This window comes from Callospermophilus lateralis, unplaced genomic scaffold, assembly GCF_048772815.1.
Source record: "Callospermophilus lateralis isolate mCalLat2 unplaced genomic scaffold, mCalLat2.hap1 Scaffold_113, whole genome shotgun sequence".
NCBI classification, from domain to species: domain Eukaryota; kingdom Metazoa; phylum Chordata; class Mammalia; order Rodentia; family Sciuridae; genus Callospermophilus; species Callospermophilus lateralis.
In genome coordinates this window covers 4,308,949-4,332,086 of record NW_027511570.1, presented here as the reverse complement: position 1 = coordinate 4,332,086, position 23,138 = coordinate 4,308,949, and the positions used below count along the sequence as shown (strand labels likewise).

Below are 23,138 nucleotides of genomic sequence, written 5' to 3'. Positions count from 1 at the left end.
AAATAGAAACTCTTTATTAAGCAATAATTCTCCCCTTCCTTCTAGCCCCCCAATCTAATATCCCTCTAATATATTTTGTCTCTTTGAATTTGCTTATTATAAATATTTCATATAAATAGAATCGAACAATATTTGGACTTTTGTGTGTGGCTTCTTTCACTTGGCTGAATGGTTTCAAGGTCCTTCTGTGTTGCAGTGTGTACATACTGCATTCCCTTTTTGTGGCCGAATAATAGTCCATCAGCAACACATACCTTATTTTGTTTCTCCATTTGTTTCTTGGTGAACCCTTGGGTTGTTTTTACCTTTTGACTGTTGTGAATAAATATCAGCATGCTAGTATATTTGAGTCCCTGTTTTCACTGTTTTAGATAAATATCTTGCAGTAGAATTGCTGGATCATGTAGTGATCTAACTTTTAATGGAACCACTACATTGTTTTCCGCAGCAATCGGATCATTGACATTTCTATCAGCAATATAGGAGAGTTTTAGTATCTCTATGTCTTTTCCAACACTTAAAAAAATTTTTTTTGGATTATAGCCATCACAGTAAGTATTATCTCATTGTGGCACTGATTTGCATTTCCTAAATGACCTGTTAAGTTTGAACATCTTCTTCTGGGCTGTTACCCCTTGTATCTCTGTTCCAGCCACTTGTCCATTTTTAAATTGGTCTCTTTGTGGCTGAGTTGTAAGAGTTGTTTTTTGCAATGTTCTGAATGCTAAACTTATCATATAAATGATCTGCAAATATTTTCTCTCATTCTGTTGTCTGTCTTTTCACTTTCTCAGTAATGTCTTTGATGCTAAAGGGGTTTTAATTTTGATGAAGTTGAATTTATGTAATTTTTTGTTGTTGTTCTTGCTTTCTGTGTCATTTCCAAAAACCCATTGACACATCTAGACTCGTGGGAACTCACATCTGTGCTTTTATTCTGTTTTTCTCTCTTTTAAATATTCAGTTCTTGCTAGATTTTCGAGGTCATCCACTTTGGCAGGTAACGAAGCCTGTAAGCTCAGCTAGTAAGTCCCTTGTGACTACAGGGGACTCTCTGAGGTTGCTCATGGAATGGAGAGGGAAGCAAAATCTCAACAGTGACCAGGCTGTGGTGACCTGTGCCAATCTAAAGCCAGGGTGAGGGTCATTGCTGGTTCAATGATATTTGTCCAAAATGATGAAAGAAATTAAATTTTTCATAAAACTACATTCATCCAATTTAAGAAACTGTCCATCATCTGGGTGGTTCCTTTTCATGCTATTAGAATCTTCTTATGACCCGAGTCTTAGGATAGATGGTGATAGTTCCTTAAGCGGTTGCACTTGGCAGACTTAGGAGTGATCAACCTTGGGTCAGAATTCCAAGTTTAGGGGAGGGAAATAGAAAACTAAACTATGGAGTCAAGGGTTTAGAGGTCCCCACAGACACTAGGATTTGTTTTTATGGGCCTGTGAAGCATCTCAGGGATCTCTGCCTGATCCTTCTGTGGAAGGCTTCACAGGACCTTGCCCACATTCACTATCTTCCCCAAATATCTGACCCCTTTCTGCTTTAATCATCATCTTTGTGTGAGGATTTTTTTAGAAATGGAGAGTGGGGAACAAAGCAAATCAAAGCTAGAAGGTTTTTGTCTGACTTCCTCTGCACAACCTCCAACTGATTCCTCTGAAAGATTTTTCCAGATGGTTTTCTTTTTTACTTAAGGTATATAAATATCAAAAAAGAAAATAAAAAAACAAGAAAGGAAAAAAGATCCTACCCCAAAGAGAACATTGCTTTCTCACGGGAAGAATGCTCAGTTGTACTCAGGGAATTGAATGAAGTTGGGTTAATGAGTTCACCCTTGTAAAACATTGAAATTCTCCCAAACATACTAATTAAGGTACTTTTGTCTTTTCTGTTGGTTTTAGCTTTGAAGATACTATAAACTTGGCATGCTGCAAAATGGAAGAGCCAAGTTTGGAAGCAATAACATAGTCTATACTTGGCCATCAGCCTTGCACTTGAACGGCCTCATCTACAAAGTAGTCTCCGAAATTTTTATGATGGCACCATGACTGCGCTGCATCCTATAGTTCTGCAGTTGAATGATTTCCCCTGGAGTTGTTCAGTGCACAATCTACGCAACTATAAAAATACTCCAACAAAAATAGAAACGAGGTGTAGCTCAGTGGGTAGAGAGCTTGCCCAGCATGCATGAGGCCCTGGGTTCCATCCCCAGCACTGGAAAATAGATAAATAAATAAAATGAACACAGACACCTAAGAAATGTGTATGTTTTTGCAAATTGCATGCATGTTCTACTGTCAATATATTTAGATTATATATTGCTGAACATGATTTTTTGAAATAAAAATTCTATAAAAATAACCAGGCATAGTGGCCCACACCTATAATCCCCGCAGATGGGGAGGCTGAGGCAGGAGGATCACAAGTTCAAAGCCAGCTTTAGCAACTCAGTGAGACTCTGTCTTTGAATAAAATACAAAAAAGGGATGGGGATGCGGCTCAGTGTTTGAGTCTCCCTGAGTAAAATCCCCAGTACCCTGTTCGCCCCCATTCTATCAAAATAGTTGATTAGCAGTTATAGCAAGTTTCCTCTGTGTTGAGTGCATGGCTCTGAAGACCCCTGGGGCAGGTGGTCTCACTTCCGAGACTCTGGCCCAGGAAGAATGCCACGGTCTTCTTGAACACAGGACACGGTGGCCTCCTGACAGCCGAGTGTTCCCACGTCTGTCCCTTCCTGCCTGGACCCACTGTCGCGAGTTGTTTTTCCATTTCAGAATACACGGTCATCAACGAAGCCTGCCCTGGAGCCGAGTGGAATATCATGTGTCGCGAATGCTGCGAATATGACCAGATCGAGTGCGTGTGCCCTGAAGGAGGTCGTGGGCTACACCACCCCCTGCTGCAGGAACGCGGAGAACGAATGTGACTCCTGCCTCATCCACCCAGGTGAGCGCCCAGCCACGAGCCCAGGCGGCCTTCGGGGTCCTGCAGGCAGCCCTCGGCCCTCGGTGGTACCAGGATTATTAAAAAGGACACCAGTCAGCCCGTTCTCACTACAGGCAAGGGAGTAGAGGTGTTCGTACTCTTCTCAGTGTTAACGTTGTGCATCTGTGAACGCAAGAGCAAGCATGAGGTTTCAGGAATTGCAATTAGCTTGGTCAGCCAGGAGAAACGGTGTGTGATGAGAGATGTGGAGAGAGGGAGAGAGACAGATAACAAGAGGAGAATGCAATCTGAAGGAAAAATGGGGGGCCAGATCCAGAAGGGTTTTGTAAGCCATGCTATGAATTTTAGGCTAAATCCTGAAGACATTTTGCTAGCTTTGGAGGTTTGTGTGTGTTGGGGGGAGGTAACCAGGGATTGAACCTGGGGTGCTTTACCACTGAATTACATGGCCCAAATAATAATAAGAAGAGAAGGGAACATTTTAAAAATTCTAAGATGGGTACTCACTAAGTTGTTGAGATTGGCCTCAAACTCATGATCCTCCTGACTCAGCCTCCTGAGTTGCTGGGATTATAGGCTTACACCATGCTCCTGACCAGCATTGGAGATCTCTAAGAGAAGAGGTGGGATATGACTTGAGGTAGGAGAGAAATAAGAGGACCTTAATAAAGGTAAAAGTCCAATGGGTAGAGAGAGGCGGAGGGATTTGGGTCATGAGGAAGTGAGCTGACTACATCCTGGGTTGGCTGGGTAGAGAAGGAGAGAGGGGAAGGAAAGAGCAGAAGTCAAGGAGGACGGTCTTAGCTCTGAGTGGGACAGCTGGGAGGTGGTCCAGTCACAAGAGAGTGTCTTTGGGTGGGATGGGACCTTCCCAGGCCCTTGTGTATGCCCCCCCCCGCCCATTTTTTGCCTTTACATAAAGCTGAACCTGACTTTTGTACCACCACTCTCCTGCCCCCACCATAGAGGGGACTGATATGTTCTTTTTGTTTGTTTGTTCTATTTAGATGTACACGACAGTAGAGTGTACTTTGACATATCTGTACATGGAGTACGACTTCCCATTCTTGTGGCAGTACGTGATGTGGAGTTTCACTGGTCGTGTATTCATACGTGAACATAGAAAAGTGACCTCGGATTCATTCTGCCGTCTTTCCTATACCGTTCCCCTCCCTTCGCTTCATTCCCCTTGAATTTTTATTCCAAGGAACTTCTATTCCCCGCTCTTCTTATTGGCTGTTAGGATCCGCAGTATCAGAGAGAACATTTGGTCTTTGGTTTTTTGGGGGGATTGGCTTATTTTAGTTAGCATGACCGTCTCCAGTTCCATTCATTTATTGGCAAATGCCATAATTTTAGTTTTCTTTATGGCTGTGTGGTGTTCTTTTTAATGATTGTAGATTTGATCACTGCATTGTAGTTCTCAGCTGGGTAGGGGCCAAGGTGGACTGAACGTATAGTGTATAGTGTTTCTGATGTGATTGGAAACCTCATTGTGCATTTTCCTGATGCTTGAAAAGCAAGGAAGTATTGCTGCCTTATGCTTCTGACACCTCCTGCAGTTTCACCTTTTCCTGTTTAGGCCAGGTCAGAAGAAGGACCTTGAGATTTTCTTTTCTATTTTTTTTTTTAAATTTTAGTTGTAGATGGACACAATACCTTTATTTATTTTTATTTTTATGTGGTGCTGGGGATGGAACCCAGTGCCTCATGCATGCTGCGCAAGCGCTCCACCACTGAGCCACACCTCGACTTGGACATTGAGATTTTCAAATGAGCTTTCCAAAGGCTGACGAATACAAGGATACAAAAAAAAGGGGGGGGGGCTTTGGGAATTTCTCTTATTTCTGCATTTCCACTTCTTTCAAAAACAGAGAATGATGCCCATTTCTGCCAGGGACTTCGTTTTATGCAAAACCATGGAAGAAGAAAGAAAATGGGGCTCAAGTCTGCAAATGATCCTTCTGAGTCCTTTCTCCTTGGAAGAGAGTCATGCTGGGCTTTAAATTAGGAGTGACTTCACCATAACTTTTGTATATTTGTTTCCAGAAAAGAAATCCACTGCCCCAATTTCCTGATGGGTGAGTGTGGTTTGTAGGGAAATGGTTGAGTAAAGCCTTCCAATTTTCTTGAAAATTTTGAGAGTAAAGCCTGGGTCTCTCTACTAGTTGTCCTTGGCAGTGATATGGGGGTCTTTGAACAATTTTCAAAAGCCTTGTGGTTACTATTGGCTGACCACTAGCATGGACTCTGCTGTTACAAGATGACCTGAGGTCAGCCGTCTGATAGGCAAGAGAACCGCATAGATGGTGCAGCAGGGCTCCTGACCCATCAGGTAGGAGGCACCCAAATCTGCAACCTTGAGGCTGGGACTGATCACTGGTTCTAACCAATGAAAGACTATCCAAATTAACCATTTGGTTACCCTGAAAGGAAAGGCAAGATGAAGAAGAAAGGCTGTCTTTTAAAACTAAATTATAGAAGAGTAAGTGTGAATGTCCTCGGCAGTCACCATTGATGAAAGGGGATTCTCTGTGTGTCATTAAGAAATTCTCCATTTTTATTTATATGTGCAATTGAATCATTGTCATTCAGTATCCATTTTAACCCAGGCACCTCCAGTCTTAGGACACTGGGCGCTCCCTCATGTCCTTCTGTATGCTTCTGACATAACCACACTTGTGGGCTTCTTTGATTCTCCCAAGACAAGGCATTGCAGACTTGTACATTTTCTGCCCAGGTCTGGAATTAGTCATTTCTTCAAGGAACTTTGACCCGAGACCACAGTCTGGAACCTCAGGAGTGTTTCTGATAATTGGATTGTCATTGTTAATAGGTGTTTTTTTTCCCCCCAGTGGATGGAGCTAACAAATCGGTTTTTTTTTTTATATTTTTTAGTTGTTGATGGACCTTTTTTTTTTTAATTTATCTGTGTGTGGTGCTGAGAATCGAACCCAGTGTGTCACGCATGCTAGGCAAGCACGTTACCACTGAGCCAGGACCCCAGCCCAGACAAATCTGTTTTTTAAAAAATGGATCTATGTGAGGGGCTGGAGTTGTGGTTCAGTGGCAGAGGGTTTATCCAGTACACGTGAAGCACTGAGTTTGATCCTCAGTGCCACATAAAAATAAAAATAAAATAAAATAAAGATATTGTGTCCACCTAAAACTAGTAAATATGTGATATTCAAGATTATTAATGTCTTTAATTTTTTTCACATCTTAAGTCTTATTTCTTATTGATACTAACCTAATTACTTATTGGCTTTATCTTATGACAATAGAATTATGCAAAGTTAACAATAGCACTATTAATACTAACAATAGGATCACCGAATGAAGTTATGATTTCTTTATGGTTACTATTGACCTTAGACTATGTCCCATGAAGTATGTGCCGTAAAAATACTACATTTAAAAATCTATGTTGGATTTGGGATTTATGCTTGGTGGTGCTTGCCTAGCATGTGCGAGGCCCTGGGTTCAATCTCTAGATGCCCTCCCAATCAAAATCAATTGAGGTAGCTAGGCGTGGTGGGGCGTGCCTGTAATCCCAGCTACTTGGGAGGCAGAAAAAAGACAATCACAAGTTTGAAGCCAGCCTGGACAACTTAGCAAGACCCTGTCCCATAAAATAAAAAAGGGGCTCAGGGTGTAGCTCAGTGGTAGAGCCTTAGTCTAGCATGCATGAAGCTGTCCTGGCTGTCCTGGATTCAATCTCTAGTATCACCACCTATTTGATGTATAGAGTGGCTTACTGTTTTCCATGTTTGAAAAAACATATATATATATATATTGTGTGTGTGTGTTTGTGTGTGTATTTGTGTGTGTGTGTATATATATATATATACTGTGTGTGTGTGTGTGTGTGTGTGTGTGTGTATATATATATATCTTTCCCCATTTCACACAAAAGATATTTTACCATAAACAATGCTATCTTCCTTTTCTCATGAAAAGCTAGAGATTACTCCATATCAATATAAAGCCATCTTCACTTTTCTTTTCTTTCTTTCTTTCTTTTTCTTTTTTTTTCACAGTTGCTATGACTGCATTGTATGGGTGACCATCATTTATGAACTTTTGGGTTGTTCCTAAACTTTTGTTATTATAAGTTGTATATCCCTTCTCCAAAACCCTTGGGACCAGAAGTATTTTCGATTTGTTTTGATTTTGTAATGCTTGGGTCTACATGATGAGATATCTTGAACATGATTTAAATTTGAACATGAAATTCATTTATGTTTTGTATACACCCTTTACCCAGCCTGAAGGTAATGTTACAAAATATTTTCAGTATGCCCGCATTTTGGCTGCTGCCTGTCACAGGAGGTCAGATGTGGAATTTTCTGCTTGTGGTGCCATGTCAAAGCATAAAACATTTTGGATTTTAGTGCAGTTTGGACCTCAGTTTTCAGATTAGGGATGGTCACTGTATGGGCAGTGAATACACTTGGCACACATCAGTTAGTATTTTGTAAGTGTATCTTGGAGGTACATTGCTAGCAGAGGGGTCAGTGGGTCCCTTGGGAGTGCATATGTCATTTTCCGGCCTTTGCCAAATAGTTTTCTGTACATTTGGCCTTTACTCCAGCATTGTGTGAGGGTGCTGTTTTTTTTTCTTTTTTTCAAAGCTTTACAACAAAATGTGTCGTTTTGGACTTTTGCCAGTCTCATAGGTGGAACACGAAATCCAGTGTGGCTTTAGTTGGCATTTCTACAATTATGGTAGACAGTGAGCATCTCTCTGCTGCTGGTGGTGGTGCAGGACCATAAAGGTTGAGGGACACCAATGTTAGGGTTGGCATTGTGACATCCAGCAGCATCTAGCAGCACCATGGTCCTCAGTGGGCCGATGTGGTTCTAGGCTGGGCAGCCTGCAGCGGGTCCTGTGGCAATCTGTGTGCTCCCTCCTGTCTTTGATCATGGCCTTGTTTATGTTAATCACTAGACTGGTTTTTGTGGCTTGTATCTTAAGGACCCTGACTTGCTGTGCCAAGAAATAGTCTTGGCAGAGCCACTGAGGAGGGAGGTTCTGAGTCCATTTACCTCCTCTGTAGCATGGTGAATAGGGATTTAAAGAGGAGCTTGTCACGTGAGGGGGGGGTTGGCTTTTGGAAGGCACAGTGGTACCCATGGGACTCCGTCATGTGCCTTATGACTTACTGGAATTTGATGAATCATATTAGCAATTCGTCTTCTCCAGAAGAAGGGAAAGGAAACTCAGTATAGTGTGGAAAGAGGGCTACAAGTCTCTTCTGTGGAACACACACACACACTTACATACACACATACACCCACCCACACACACACACACACACACACACACACACACACACATTACAGGTCAATAAAAACCTGATTTCAGTTGACAGCAAAGAAACTCACAGATGCTGAAAGACATGCTGGCTACCGGGAACAGTTCATGAGGCATTCATTTGTTCACTCAGCCACTCAAGTAATATTCATTGAGCACTTGCTAGGTGCCAGCACTGTATTAGGTGCTGAGGATACAATATTGAGCAAGATATGATCTTGATTTGACTCTGTTATAGAAAGACGAGTCACAGGAAGTGAAAATTAAGCTTGACATTGGCCATCACAGGGATAAGCCAGGTGGGGTCACGGGGAAGCAGAATAGTAACGGTCTCACCTTGGGAATTCTTACTGTATGCCAGGTGCTTTACCTGTGCTCATTTACTTTTAAACAATTCTAAGAGGCAGATCCAGTTTTAATCCCAGTTTGACAGATGAGGGCTCTAAGGCCTGAGAACCTTAAAGAATTGGCTCCAGAACCCCAAGCTGGACAATGGAAGACTCAGAAATTAGCTCTGTTTTTGATAAATGGGTAGGAATTATTTATACCTTTCCTCATTATCCCTAGCCACTCAACAGGCCATAATTTTAAAAGATTTATGCCTGGGAATTGCTCAGCCCCTGTGCTGTGGCTTGCTGGTGGGGCTGCCTGGCACTTTTGAGGGTGAGAATTATGTCAGGCCTTGGGGTGTTTCTGGGGGCAAACTCTGGGTATAGAAAGATAGAAGAAAGAGTGTCTAATGGCACAAGAAGACATTTACTATCTGTTATTCAATTAAAAGGGAGTTATAAAAAGAGAATGGACAGTATGTAGTTACAAGTGTAGCATTTAAAATGATGTATGTGTATGCAGGCAGAGAAAGTATTAGCGGTAGAATTCTCTAGGTCATGGGATATTTGTTTGTGTGTGTGTGTGTGTGTGTGCATGCGTGGTGTGTGTGTGTGTGTGTGTGTGTGTGTGTGTGTGTGTGTTTATGTGTTGCTGGGATTAAACCAAGAGGCACTTTACTGCTAAGCTATATCCCTCAGCTCTCTTAGTAATTTTTATTTTTATTTTTTTGGACTGAGTATTGAACCCAGGGGTGTTTAACCCCTGAGCAACATCTCCAGTCCTTTTAAAAAATATTTTATTTAGAGACTTTTATTTAGAGGCTTTGAACTCGCCATCCTCCTGCCTCAGCTTCTGGAGCAGCTGGGATTATAAACATGTGCTGCCACCATGCCCAGCTTCCTGAGTCACACTAAATTGCTGAGGTTAGCCTTGAACTTGTGATCCTCCTGCCTCAGCCTCCTGAGTTGTTGGGATTATAGGCATGTGCCATTGCACCTGGCTAGATATTAGAATTTTAAGGGTTTTATTATTATTATTATTATTATTATTATTATTATTGAATTCTTTTTATTTGTCATAATTTTCTAAATATTTCACAGTAAACGTGAAGTATTTATACAAGGGTGAAAAATAACACTATATTGATTGATTCTCTTTTACTCTAAGCGATTTCATGTTACCTTAAACATCAGCCACTAACTGGGAAGACGGTTGGGATCACTCCTAAACTCTCTAGTTAAATCCTGATAAACCTGGCATTTTCCAGCTTTTCCTAAGGACTTTGCTACCTTTCTATGTCCCAATGCCCCACTAGAGCCAGTCTCTGAGCAGGTGTATCTCTCATGCGGACCATCAGAACCTGCAAGCATGGAGTCTGAGAATCTTCTTGGAAATGTTTCACGTTGTACCACTTTTGAAAACTGCAAGAGCTGCCGGAATGGCTCGTGGGGGGGGCACCCTGGACGACTTCTATGTGAAGGGCTTCTGTGCAGAATGCAGAGCCGGCTGGTATGGAGGAGACTGCATGCGTAAGTAGACCCGGAACCAGCTCTGTCACTAATGCACAAGGTTTTACAGTTTCACTGTACAAGGGACTAAAGTTCATCTTGTTGGAATCTGAGTTTTGGAAGGTGTGGGGCCAGCGGGCTTTCTAGGCAAGACTATAAAGCAAAGCTATGTTTCCATCTGCTGGGTTGTGGACATCTTTTCATTCCGGATTGTTGACCCCGGGAGGTTTCTATCTGCCCTTTAAGCTCTCCTCTCTCCTGGATGAAGCTCAGGCCATCCACACACAGCATGACCCATGTCCCTTCCAGAGGCAGTGGTGGTGGCAATGGCCAGCAAATGTGAATAAGCCTTCAAAAATGTTGTTTTTGCTGGGTGCGGTGGTGCACGCCTGTAATCCCAATGGCTTGGGAGGCTGAGGCTGGAAGATTGTGTGTTCAAAGCCAGCCTCAGCACCTATGCAAGGCCCTCAGAAACTAGGGAGACCCTGTCTCAAAGGGCTGGAGATGTGGCTCAGTGCCCTTGCGTTCAATCCCTGGTACCAAAAAAAAAAAAAAAAATTATCTGTAATGCATTTTTTTTGGGGGGGTATAGAGATCAAACTCATGGGCTCTCAAACTCTGAGCCACATCCAGCCATATTTTGTATTTTATTTAGAGTCAAGAGCTTACTGAGTTGCTTAGAACCTGGCTTTTGCTGAGGCTGGCTTTGAACTTGTGATCCTCCTACTTCAGCCTCCCAAGCCACTTGGATTACAGGCATGCACTATTTTGTCTGGATGTAATGCATTTTATTTTATTTTTTTAAGTTAAGTTGACCTTTTAAAAATAAATGGCAGTGGAATGCATTACAACTTTTATTACACATATACAACACAAATTTTCATTTCTCTGGTTGTATATGAACTATGTTCACACCAATTTGTGTCTTTATACATGTACTTTGGATAATGATGTCCATCACATTCTACAACCCTTGCCAACCCCCTGCCCGCTCCCTTCCCCTCCAACCCCTCTGCCCTATCTAGAGTTTGCCTATTCCTCCCACGCTCCCCCTCCCTACCCCATCATGAATCAGCCTCCTTATATCGGAGAGAACATTTGGCATTTAGTTTTTTGAGACTGGCTAACTTCACTTAGCATTATTTTCTCCAATGCCATCTATTTACCTGCAAATGCCATGAATTTATTCTCTTTTATCGCTGAGTAATATTCCATTGTGTGTATATGCCATTTTTTTTTAAATCCATTCATCTACTGAAGGGCATCTAGGTTGGTTTCTCACTTTAGCTATTGTGAATTGTGCTGCTATAAACACTGATGTGGCTGTGTCCCTGTAGTATGATGTTTTTAAGTCCTTTGAGTATAGACCGAGGAGAGGGATGGCTATATGTCTCTCCATTGGTAAATTTTTTGAATCAAAGTCTAAATTCCTGGAATCTACCAACAAATTGCCAGTATAATATTTGTCCTAATAAAGGGATTCTTTCTGGAAGCTACTTCATCTCAAATAATTACTTAATATTTATTAGAGTTCCCTCTGAGTTTCAATAATTCTTTGAAAATAGATTGGAAATCTAGCCTCTCTCTCTGTCCAAAATTCCCTCGATGGTGCCCTTTGCTGAACGTCCATCTAAGAGTCTGTATCTGGAACAATGTGCACATTGCTTCCATTGAGCCTGTTTTTTGTGCTACCTATTTGAATTAGAAGCAGTTAGGATGGTCTTACCTTTTGAGTAGTTGTACTTCCAGGACTTATATTGCCAGTTTATAGAGATGCTGGTTGGAGTGGGATTGATATTCTTTGCCTGATCCCACCTATAGTAGAATACTATGTGTTTCAAGTGTCTAGGGCAAAGGTTGAAGTATGCCGTCTGTGGCTGAAAAATTCAATCACAGTCAGAAGAAAAGGGCTTAGTCAGAATGTCAGGGTGTATTTGGGAATTCCAGAATATGAGTAACTTTTGAAGTGCTGGTCTCTCAGTCCATACACCAGAATTGAGACTTCCAAGGGAGGCTAAGGACTACCATATGTGAATGTCACAATGAACCCCACTATTTTGCATAATTATTGTGCACAAATAAAAACATAAAAAATTAATTTAAAAAAGTGAAATTCTGAAAAAACAAAACAAAACAAAACAAAAAACCCCAAACCAAAGTGCTATTTAATCTCAGGTGCAGGTTTAAAACTTAGAAGGCATTTTAGGTGGTTTTAGGAAACTTGATTTTGGAGTTGGTAGACTATCTTCCAGGTAGGTTAGCTGTAAGATTTAACCCTAGTCTTCCTCTGCCAGATGCTCTGGGTGTGTATGTAGAACATCCATCAGAGCCCAAGATCTGAATGACACAGACCTGGGCTTAAGTAGTAGCCTTGCCTATACTAAAGGTTACCTTGGTAATAGCAATGTCCTCTCTAAAAACGGGAAATAATAGGGCTGGTTGAAGGATTCAATGAGACAGATGCATGTGAAACATTAGTTGTCTTCCTAGCAATATCAAAAACTCCATGAATGCAATGTACTTATCATTATTTTCCATATGCTCCTTAGTTATTGAGTTAATAGGAGGTCCAAAATAAAAATACTTTCAAAAGGAGTTTAAGAAAGAGTTCTTATTTTGGCTTTTGATTTTCTGTTGATCTTTGGAGTCTTTAAGAACTTCAGGATTTTCCATGCTTTGGATCCGATAGAAGACTGCTCTTTGTTTTTGTGCATGAATGGGGTAGGAGGATGTGAAGGAGCTGAGGTGATCAGCAGGTTTCCAATCATACATGGCCTTGTAGGGACAAAAGTTAGGTAAAGAATTTAGATGTTGTTCAGGTGCAGCTGGAAGCCTAGGAAGAGGTGTGAAGGAGGCTTGAATTAAGGGCTCTGAGAAAGTCAGAGAACAATGAGGGGCAGGGAAAGCTCTGGGCTATGCCTTTGCACAGGTGCTGGCAGAAGGGACAATATCCAGATAGAGGGAGCTGCATGGTCAGGGTGTGGAAATGAGTCTTCAGGGAAGCCTGTGATGTCAGGTGTGCCTAGATCTGTGTGGCAGTATGAGGGAGTGGTGGGAAGTGAGACTGGAAAGGTAGGTGAGACAAGATGCAAAGGGCATAGGATGCTGGACACAGATCTTGGAGCTCATTGTGAGGATGGCGGGTGGTGTGCATTGAATGGTTTGACCTGGAAGTGACATTAGAGCACATAATGAGTTCATGGGGTGGAGTCAAGAGCATGTCAAAGGTGGTGGTTAGCAGTGCTATTTCAGTGGTTCTGGACATGGGGTGTTGGGGGGGGGCAAGATGTGAGAGAAGCTTAAAGGAAGAAGTAACAGGACTCACTGACATATTGAGAGAAGAGTGGAGCACCTCGATGGGTCATGAGTTTCCTAGTCTGAGCAACTCTGTAGAAGTGGGTGCTGTTGAGTGGGTAATAGAGGAGAAGAGGTGTGTGGGGGAGAGAAGGGGAGTCCCACGTGAGATCAGTGGGAATCTGAGCATCTGTAAGAGACCCCACAGGCATTTAGAAACAGGTTCCTGGAGCTTAAGAGAACCGTGGAGGGTGAAGACACACTCATGGGAGTTAGCTGAGATCCCCCAGGGACCCTGGAGCCTCAGACAGCAGAGAGCCATTGACAGAGGAAAGAGAGACCAACGGAAGGGAAATAAGAAGAGGTGAGAAAGAACAGCCAGAAAGGTGGGAGAAGCAAGAGGGAGCCGTGTTTTGGAAGCTGGGAGAAGAGTTTCCAAATAAGACAGAAGGAGAACAGGACATGGATAGGAAAGAGGTTTTTATATTTAACAGCTGGCAGGTGACTGGGGACCTTACCAGTAGCGACTTGGGAGGGGAGGAAATGGAGGCCAAGGGTAGAGACAGCTTTTAAACAAGTTTTACAATCATTTTTTAAGACTTTTAAAATAAGGGGCTGGGGTTGTGGCTCAGTGGTAGAGTGCTTGCCTAGCATGTGCGAGGCGCTGGGTTCGATTGTCAGCACCATGTATAAGTAAATGAATAAAATAAAGATCCATATCTTAAAAAAAATTTAAAAAGCAACTTTAAAAATAAATAAGGTCGAGATGGGAGATAAAAAGCCACAGTCACGGTGCTTATGGAAAATTTCCTATGAAGTACTGGGATGGTCACCAAGTAATACGATGAACCCTCAAGGAATGTTTAATCCATCCATGGAAACCTAAGTAGGTTGACCCCAAGAAGACATCAGTGTGATAAGGTTATGAGGTTCTTATGGGCACTGCCTAAGTATGAGAATTCATAGGAAGATGTTATTCATTTCACTATTTGTTGAATGTCTGCCTGGACCTGGGCATTGTGGTGCCTTCTGTGTTAAAGACAACTGAGCACGTGGGTGACTCATGGCTCAGTCACAGCAAGGATCACATGGCAGTACAAGCATTTGACCAGTAGATGGCACCCAAGCAATCTTTTCAGGCCTCCCATTATCCTGAAGGAGGAAGATTTATTTTTGTTTAATTTTTTAAAATATTTTTTAATTGGTGCATTTTAATTATACATAGCAGTGGGATATAATGTGACATAGTCATAAAGGCACATGACATAATTTGGTCAATTCCATTTCCCAGTAACAAGCAGGTGGGCTCCTTGCTGAGGTCTACCTGTAGGGCACTGACATTTTTTTTCCCTGAGTACCATTTAGAGCCTCACTTACTAGGAAGGAGGAGCGACAGACAAGGGCCAGAAAGGATCACAAGTTATATTGGAGTTTAGAGCGAGTTCAAGGAAATGGGCAGAGTTCCTGAGGCCAGAGCCCAGCAGAGGACCAATCACATCTTCTCGCCCAGCAAGGGTGGGTTGAGTGATCTCAAAACACCCAGGAGCTGGAGATATTTTATTATCACAAGAAATAACTGTTTTTTCTTTCCTTTCCAAATTTTTTCATTCGAAAAATTTCCTATCTACAGAGAGATTCCAGGAAGGTATACTTCCATATACTCTATCTGGATTCATGAATGATTATCATGTTTTCAAGGTATGGTTTTCTTTTTTACTATACCATATTTTTCTATGTTTCATCATGTTATCATAAGTTTTTTTTTTTTGTCTTGATGTTCAAATTGTCCCAGATTTGGCCAGTGAAGAGCCTCCAAGTCGGCTCAACCATGTCATTCTTTAAGCACATCCCTGTTTTCTTGTTCCCTGGAAATGCAAGTTCATCTTTTCCCCTGTTGCCCAGCTTCTGGAACCAGCCATTTTCTCATGAAATCTGGGTTCCTGAGTCTGTGATCCAAATGTGGCCATTAGAGGTACCGGTCTCTGAAGTCAAAACCAAGGCTTCCTCTTAGTGCTTCCCAGGCTGGAAAGTTGAGTTCTTAAGTGAACCCCTCTGCTGACCTCCACTGCTGACCCCTGGAGGGGTGTTTATTTAACTTGGCCTTCAGGCTGAGTTCCTCAGTCACAGAAGAGATGGGCAGGGTGAGGGTCCAGGGCCACCCAGGATGCTGCACTCACAGCTGGCATCCCAGTGGTCCCAATCGTTCAGTCCCTGAAGGATGAGAAGGGATTTAGGGGGAGAGATTACAGGGCCCTTAATACATTTATCTTCTTAGTCATATTTTGGACAGAGGCAGAGGAGCAAGAGGAATTGGCTGGAAGCCAAGCCCCCAAATGTTTGTGTCGTTAGAATATCAGAGAAGATAATTTGTGCCAGCTGCCACCTGGGGAAGGATGAAGAGCCAATTTGAGAACGGGAGGAAGGGCTAAAGGCTCAGGGAGTGGTGTGTCACAGACCTAAGGGGCTATCCTCCAGGGAGACTGTGGAACCACCTGGGTGAAGTCAGGCAGACTGGCTCATGTCACTCCAGCCTTTTGTGACCTGATTTCTCGGAAAAGAATAATACAGAGTTGGGTCCAAATTGAGGATAATAATATGCGGTCCTTGGCTGTTGGGTGTGGAATCATAGGGCCTGCATTTGAATCTCTATGCCTTCTGTGACTTTGGACGAACTTACTAAGTCTTTGTCAGTCTCAACTTCCTCCTTTGCAGGATGGGGATGATCATAGTGGCCCCCACAGAGGGTTTCTGTGAGGTCTAGAAGGAGTGCTGTCTATAAGTCTCCCAGTATGGGGTCTGGTGTGTAGTGAGACTACCTATTAAATAGGCTGAACGAATGGTGAATTCTGTACTTATTACCAAAACAGAGCTGCTCTTTTGTTGTTGCTGGTGTGAGTTTTATCTCAAGGGGGGGGGGGTGGGATGGAAAAATTAATATAGGGCTGGATAAGAAAGATAGGAAAAGACAACTACCTAAGGAAAAAAAATTAAATATGAACGTGATGAGGTAGTCTTCCCAGGACAAGTATTATATGGTAAGTGATACCTTGTTTTCTGTCTGAGAAACTCTTTGACTCCAGGGAATTAATGTTTGGAGCTTTGTAGATTTTACATTGTCAAAGAATTCCTGGGTCAAAACCCAGTTTCTGGGGAGGACGTAGAGGCATGACAGACCCCTCCTGCTCCAATAGTAAGAAATCACTACATAAACCAAAGAAAATCACAATTTTCTTTAAAACCATCAAATATCTGTGAATATGGAATTAGAAAGAATCTAAAATCCAGGGGTGTGCGTCCTTCCTAGGTGCACGAGGGAGCAAGATGGTTCCTCCCTGCTTAGTTGCTGCGGTTCAGCAGCAGAGCCAGGGAAGGAGGGCACCTCCCGGCAGAGAAGCCAGTGGACTTTCGCTGCCCTTCTGGCCTGGCCTGTGGAACTGAAATCTAGAGGAAACCCACAGCAAAGCCATCCTTTCCACCACGTACTTTCTGAAATGGGATCTTTCTGAGCATAGGTGGGGGCAAGACTAGAAAGCAGGTCTTAGGTTTGGCATAAAGACTATCTTACAGCTTCAAGAACTTGTGGCCCTACAGAATTACACACTTCTGTAATTGCAAAAGCTCGCCGTTTCCCAGTCTTGTGGTCATGGAGTGCAGGAAGTTGCTGAGAGGAGAAGTTGTGAAAAAGCAAGACAATATAATCCACAAATAACCCAGAGAACAGTCAGTCCAAAGAAATAGACCCTCTGTGACCAAATGTTTGAATTTTCAGACCAAGGCTTTTGGATAACTAAATGTATGAAAGAATCTCTAGGACAAGAGAAATATAATGAATGAAGACACAATGAATTTCAGGAGAGATTTGGAAAGTATTATAAAGAACCAAATGGAAATCCTAGAACTGATAAATATATGATCTGAGATTTAAAAAAAAAATGGAAAGGATTAAGAACCTATTGGTTACCAAAGAAGAAAGGATCAGAAAACTAAAGACAGGATGATAGAAATCAGCCAAGTTAAAGCCTAGCAAAGAGACTGCAATTAGTCAGCAGACCAGACATTTTGTACCACCCTTGCCCAGACCCTGTCTTTTGAACTTGATTAGCAGAGTTGTCTTAATGTGCATTTGTGTGTGTGTGTGTGTGTGTGTGTGTGTCTGTGTGTGTGTCTGTGTGTGTGTGTATATACGTGCGAGGACACTTTGGGGAGTAAATACTTTCTGCAGCAGAGTGGTAGACAATATTCTTGGTGGACATTTGTTTCAATTGAATGGATGGATCATTTGACATAGGGAAGAGGGGCTTTAAAAATGGTTCAATTGGCAGTGACCTGAGAGGCTGAGGCAGGAGGATTGCAAATGCAAGGCCAGCCTCTGCCACTTGGTGAGACCCTATCTCAAAGTAAAATAAATAATAATAATAATTATAATAAGGACTGGGGATGTAGCTCAGTGGTAAAATGCTTCTGGGTTCAGTTAAAAAAAAGGTTTGATTGCAGGGAGATCTTTATTTCGTACAGTTATTCATTCAATCAACAATTGAAACATCAGTTTAATGCATACATATATTTGAACAAGACAATGTCCCTGATATCCTAAGAACTGTGTCATGGGGGAGGTAAACAGTTTAATAATCAGTCATTATAAAGAATCAACTGATTGAGGTTCAGGCCAAGCCTTGAGTGAGCCTTTTACTGTGTCACTCCGGGACCTCTGCTAATTCCCTGCAAGGAACTGGTAAGAGCTGTCACTTGGCGCTCACTGGGAAATGAGCATGGTTCACGTACCTTCCTTCTGACTCATCTAACCCTCCCTGCAGCCCCGTCAGAGCCTGTTAACAATGGTGACACTGTGACACTGGGGCTGAGTGACATTCCTGCTGTCACACAGCTTGTAAGCATCAGGGCCGAGGTGCTCATTTAGAGGCTGAGCCCTGGCTCCTCTCTGCCCTCCCAGTGGGACCACCCCTAGGTCACTCGGAGTGCCTGTCTGAGGGCTGGCAGGTCATGGGAGGACGAGCCAAACCATGTGGAAGGGCAGGCTTCCATCCTTCTCCTGGCCCTGTGCAGGGGACAATCCCACGTCATCGTCCGGGCCTTGGCTTCACCAGTACTGTCTGGGCGGTGGGGCCAGATGGGTTTAGGCCTCCAGCCAGAGATGAGGTACAGCTCTGATGGGCCTGGGCAGTGACCATCCCCTTTGATTCCTGTGCCAAAATCGTCCGAGTCTCCGATCAAGATTCAAGAACAATAACAATATTTGTTGTCATTTATTGAGCATTCTGTGGGAAGTGCTTTATATAGAGCATCTTATTTAATCCTTAAGACAAGCAAATAAGGCCACGTGGCAGAGACCTACTGTTATTCTCATTTCCAAATGAAACACCTTTGCTCAAAGAAAAAAAAAATCCCAGTGAACTCATCTAGGGTCACACAGCTAGGAAGCAACGGCCTGAGGTTCAGCCCCTGTCTGGCTTCATAGACTGAATCTGCTTCCTGAGTCATCTTTTAAAGAGGAAAAAAAATGCAAATGGCTCTCCCTTTGAATGGCTTTTTAAAGTCCTTCTTTTCTTTCTAAGAGACATTAAAGAAAAACAAACCCAAACCACTTCCCAGAAGCATTGGGTACCTCTCTCCTGCCATCCCCTCCCACCCCTGATGCCGGAGATAACGGGATTTGTGTCTGAAGGCGGAGGAGGGGGGGGTCTTCATTTTTGTTGGGAACCTTCCAGCTCTCTTATTAGTTTAGAAATTAATGAAGATTATGAAGATTTCCTTTCAACTCTGTAGAAGCAGGCTTCATCTAGCTAGCCCTCCTGTTTGGTCCTGTAGCAAAAGAATAGGAGACTGAGTCCTGGACTTGAGGACCCTGGGGGATGGTCTGGATTGATGGACAGATCCCCTTGTGCATGCACGTGTGTGCGTGTGGACACACACACACACACACACACACACACACACAACACACACACACCCATTTCCCCGTAGCAAGACTGTTTTAGGGAATCCAAGCACGTCTTCTGGGCCCTTTGCCTACTCTCGTCTTTCGACTCAGGACCACCTGCTTGGTTGGCCAGAAGCATTTCCTTGGCAGGGACATTGGGCTGTGTTCACTGTTCTGCCCTGGACAGAGAGGTGCAGTGAGCCTTCTCTGCACCTAGGCCCGCCAATTCCCCAAGTAGAGGCAGGAGTGGAGGGGAGGCGGGGGTCTAAGGAGTTCCTTGATGTGGGGAGCAGGGGGCTGTTCCTCCTCTGTCTTTGGGCCTAATACCCCTTCCTCCAAGCCCATTTCCAAGAAGTGGCCACTTTGTCCCCATTTAGTTGGAAGTGATTCCCCATCTCAGGGACAACTCAGCCCTCCTCTTCAGACTGAGAAGAAATGATATGATGAAGCACCAAGGTGCAGCCTGTGTTCTAGAATCCCAGCCTTTTACTTGGCCGGCTGCCAGGTGGGGCTGGGGGCTCTGAGCCTTCCAGAGACAACACAGAACCCTGGAACTGAGCCCAATGAACTTGCCAAGGAGACCTGAATGGAAGACCACCAGCTTCTCTTAGATTTGGGGAGGGACCCAGGGACATGGCTAACTGATTCCAGCTCCCATATGGAGGGAAGAAACCAGAAGCAGACTGGCAGCATTGGCTGCTGGTTCTAACTTGGGGTTCCCAGCAGTAGGTTTGCTTGGGGTGGGGTCTGGAATTTTTTTTTTTATGATTAAGGGGGTTTAATCCAAGAGATACAAGGTTGGTTCAACATATACAAATCAATAAATGTAATTCATCATGTAAATAGAATTAAGGTCACAAATCATATGATCATCTCAGTAGATGCAGAAAGGGCATTTGATAAAATTTAATGTCCATTCATATTAAAAATGCTGGAGAAACTAGGGATAGAAGGAACTTACCTCATAAAAAGACTATATATGACAAAATATATAGAAAGGGAACTTTCTAGGTATGTGTAATATGTCAAAATATACTATACTATACTATCATATGTATTTATTTATCTTTTTTCTTTTTAAATTAATTTTTATTGTAGGTTGTTCAAAACATTACATAGTTCTTGATATATCATATTTCACACTTTGATTCAAGTGAGATATGAACTCCCATTTTTACCCCATATACAGATTGCAGAATCACATCAGTTGCACAACCATTGATTTACATATTGCCATTCTGGTGTCTGTTGTATTCTGCTGCCTTTCCTATGCTCTACTATCCCCCCTCCCACCTCCCCTCCCCTCTTCTCTCTCTACCCCCTCTACTGTAATTCATTTCTCCCCCTTATATTTTTTCCCCTTTAGGGGCTGGAATTTAACACCTTGCCACCAGGGAAGCTGCCAGTCCTGGAGGGGCGGGGGCTGTGGGGGAGGACTTCTTTTTTTGTCTCTCACACCCAGCATAGCACTTCCATAGCCCTGCAGCAGATGGGCAGATGTGGGCGATGAAACGCGTGAGGTGTGCAGGAAGAAGCAGAAGCTGGGAGGGTGCAAGATATCATGTGTCTCTTTTAGAAAGAGGAGGAAAAATCTTCCTGCTTCCCAGTGGAGAGGGAGAGGGCTGGTCAGCAAGTCCCTGAGACAGCTCATCGTACCAGCCAAGACCCAGCATCAGGACCAGACAGAGCAAGGTTCAACCCCCCTGCTCTGCACCCTGTAGCAAAAGCTAACATTTACTGATTTTTCTATAATGGGTTTTTCATGCGTACTCTGATTCAAGCCCTTTGCAAATCATGTGAAAGGAGGTGCCACTTCAATTCACATGTGACTCAGGTGAGATTCTGAGAGGTAGAATAATTTGCCTAAGGCTGCACAGCTAGTGGAGAGAAAGCTGGGCTTCAAACCGAGGGTGGTGTTTTAATAAGCTTGGTTGCTGCTGGGATCAAAAGGAACTGACAAGAACAGTTAGAAGAGGAAAGGTTTATTGGGGAGCTCATGATTTCAGAGGTCGCAGTCCAAAGATGGCTGACTTGATTCCTCGGAGCTTGAGATGAAGCTGAATATCATGGCGGAAGATATCGGGAGGTGGAGGAAAGTGGAGGAAAGTGACTTGCGACATGGCCATCATGAAGCAGAGAGAGAAAGTCTAAGCTTAGCTCACAAAATATAATCTCAAAGGCATGTCCCCCATGACCACCTCCTCTAACCACACCCTACCTGCCTATAGTCACAATGCAGTTAATCCCTATCAGGGGATTAATACATTGATTAGGCTAAGGCTCTCAGAATCCAACATTTCACCACTAAACTTTCTTGCATTGAATCACACGTGAGCTTTTGGGGGACACCTCATATGTAAGCCATAACAGATAGTCAGACTCCAAAGATTCTGTTCTTCACTTTACAACGAGTGCAGCAGTTTATAAAATCTTCTGGCTTCTTGGCCATCTGAATTTGGGGAAGTCACCTAACTCCTCTGTCCTTAGTGTTCTGCACCTGGGAAATGGGAGACCGAACGTTGTTTTCCCAGGTTTCTAAGGAGGATTAAATGAAATGACATTGGTAAAGATTTTAGCCAGTGAATGGCTTATAATAAGATCATCACTCATTCATTTAATAAATATTTATTGAACACCTGTTATATGCCAGGTACCATGCTAGATATACAAGCTAGCTTTACCAAAAGGATGCAAGAAAATAGTCTCAAATAATTTCAGCTAGTGATGTGTGTTAAAAAGAAAACACAATGGGTCAGGAGGGCGACTGTAGAACCTTGAGGACCTACCTCAGCTGGAAGTGGAAGGTCTCATTGAAGAAGTTGCAGTGAGTCTAATTCCCAGAGGGAGGGGAGGTGAAAGAACGTGAGTCTTCTAGTTTAAGGGAAGAGCAAGTTCAAGGCCTGAAGCTGGGACCAGAAAGAAGGCTGGCGTGACGGGAGCAGAGCAAGTAAGCTGGTAGTAGACAGGACTGAGCCCAGCATGGGTCTGGGTAGCCCATGGGGCAGGGCAGTGGACAGTGTGGGAAGTCCTTTGGAGGACTTGGATCAAGAGAGCATAATGCCACCTGATTCATTTATTTATCTTACATGCAGCTTTTGCTGCTGTGTGGGGAATAGAATTGGGGGGCAAGGATTGACGCCAGGAGATCAGGATTATAGGGAGAGGCGGGCAGGCTAGAGCCAGAAGAGAGTAGTAAAACCACACTTCTCTAAATGCACACTTTGGTTTCAGATGGTTTTCTTATTTTTAAAAATTTTAATTAATTTTTTTATTTATATGTGACAGCAGAATGCATTACAATTCTTATTACACATATAGAGCACATTTTTTCCTATCTCTAGTTGTATACCAAGTATGTTCACACCAATTCCTGTCTTTATACATGTACTTTGGATAATAATGTCCCTCACATTTCATCATCATTTCTAACCCCATACCCCCTCCCTTCCCCTCCCACCCCCTGCTCTATCTAGAGTTTGTCTATTCCCCCCATTCTCCTGCTCCCTATCCCACTATGAATCGACCTCCTTATATCAGAAAAAACATTCAACATTTGGTTTTTGGGGATTGGCTAACTTCACTTATCATTATCTTCTCTAACTCCATCATTTACCTGCAAATACCATGATTTTATTCTCTTTTATTGCTGAGTAAAATTCCAATGTGGATATATGCCACATTTAAAAAAATCCATTCATCTATTGAAGGGCATCTAGGTTGGTTCCACAGTTTAGCTATTGTGTTATGCAACCTAGTGGTAGTTTTCACAGAAGTACTAAGCCTTACTCAGGGCTC

At 43.0% G+C, this 23,138-nt stretch overlaps 1 pseudogene; it reads left to right on the top strand.

Moving 5' to 3' along the window:
- Positions 1-2,792: 2,792 nt before the first annotated feature.
- LOC143386142 (inactive serine protease PAMR1-like) overlaps positions 2,793-23,138 on the top strand; it is a 54,958-nt pseudogene continuing 34,612 nt past the window's right edge.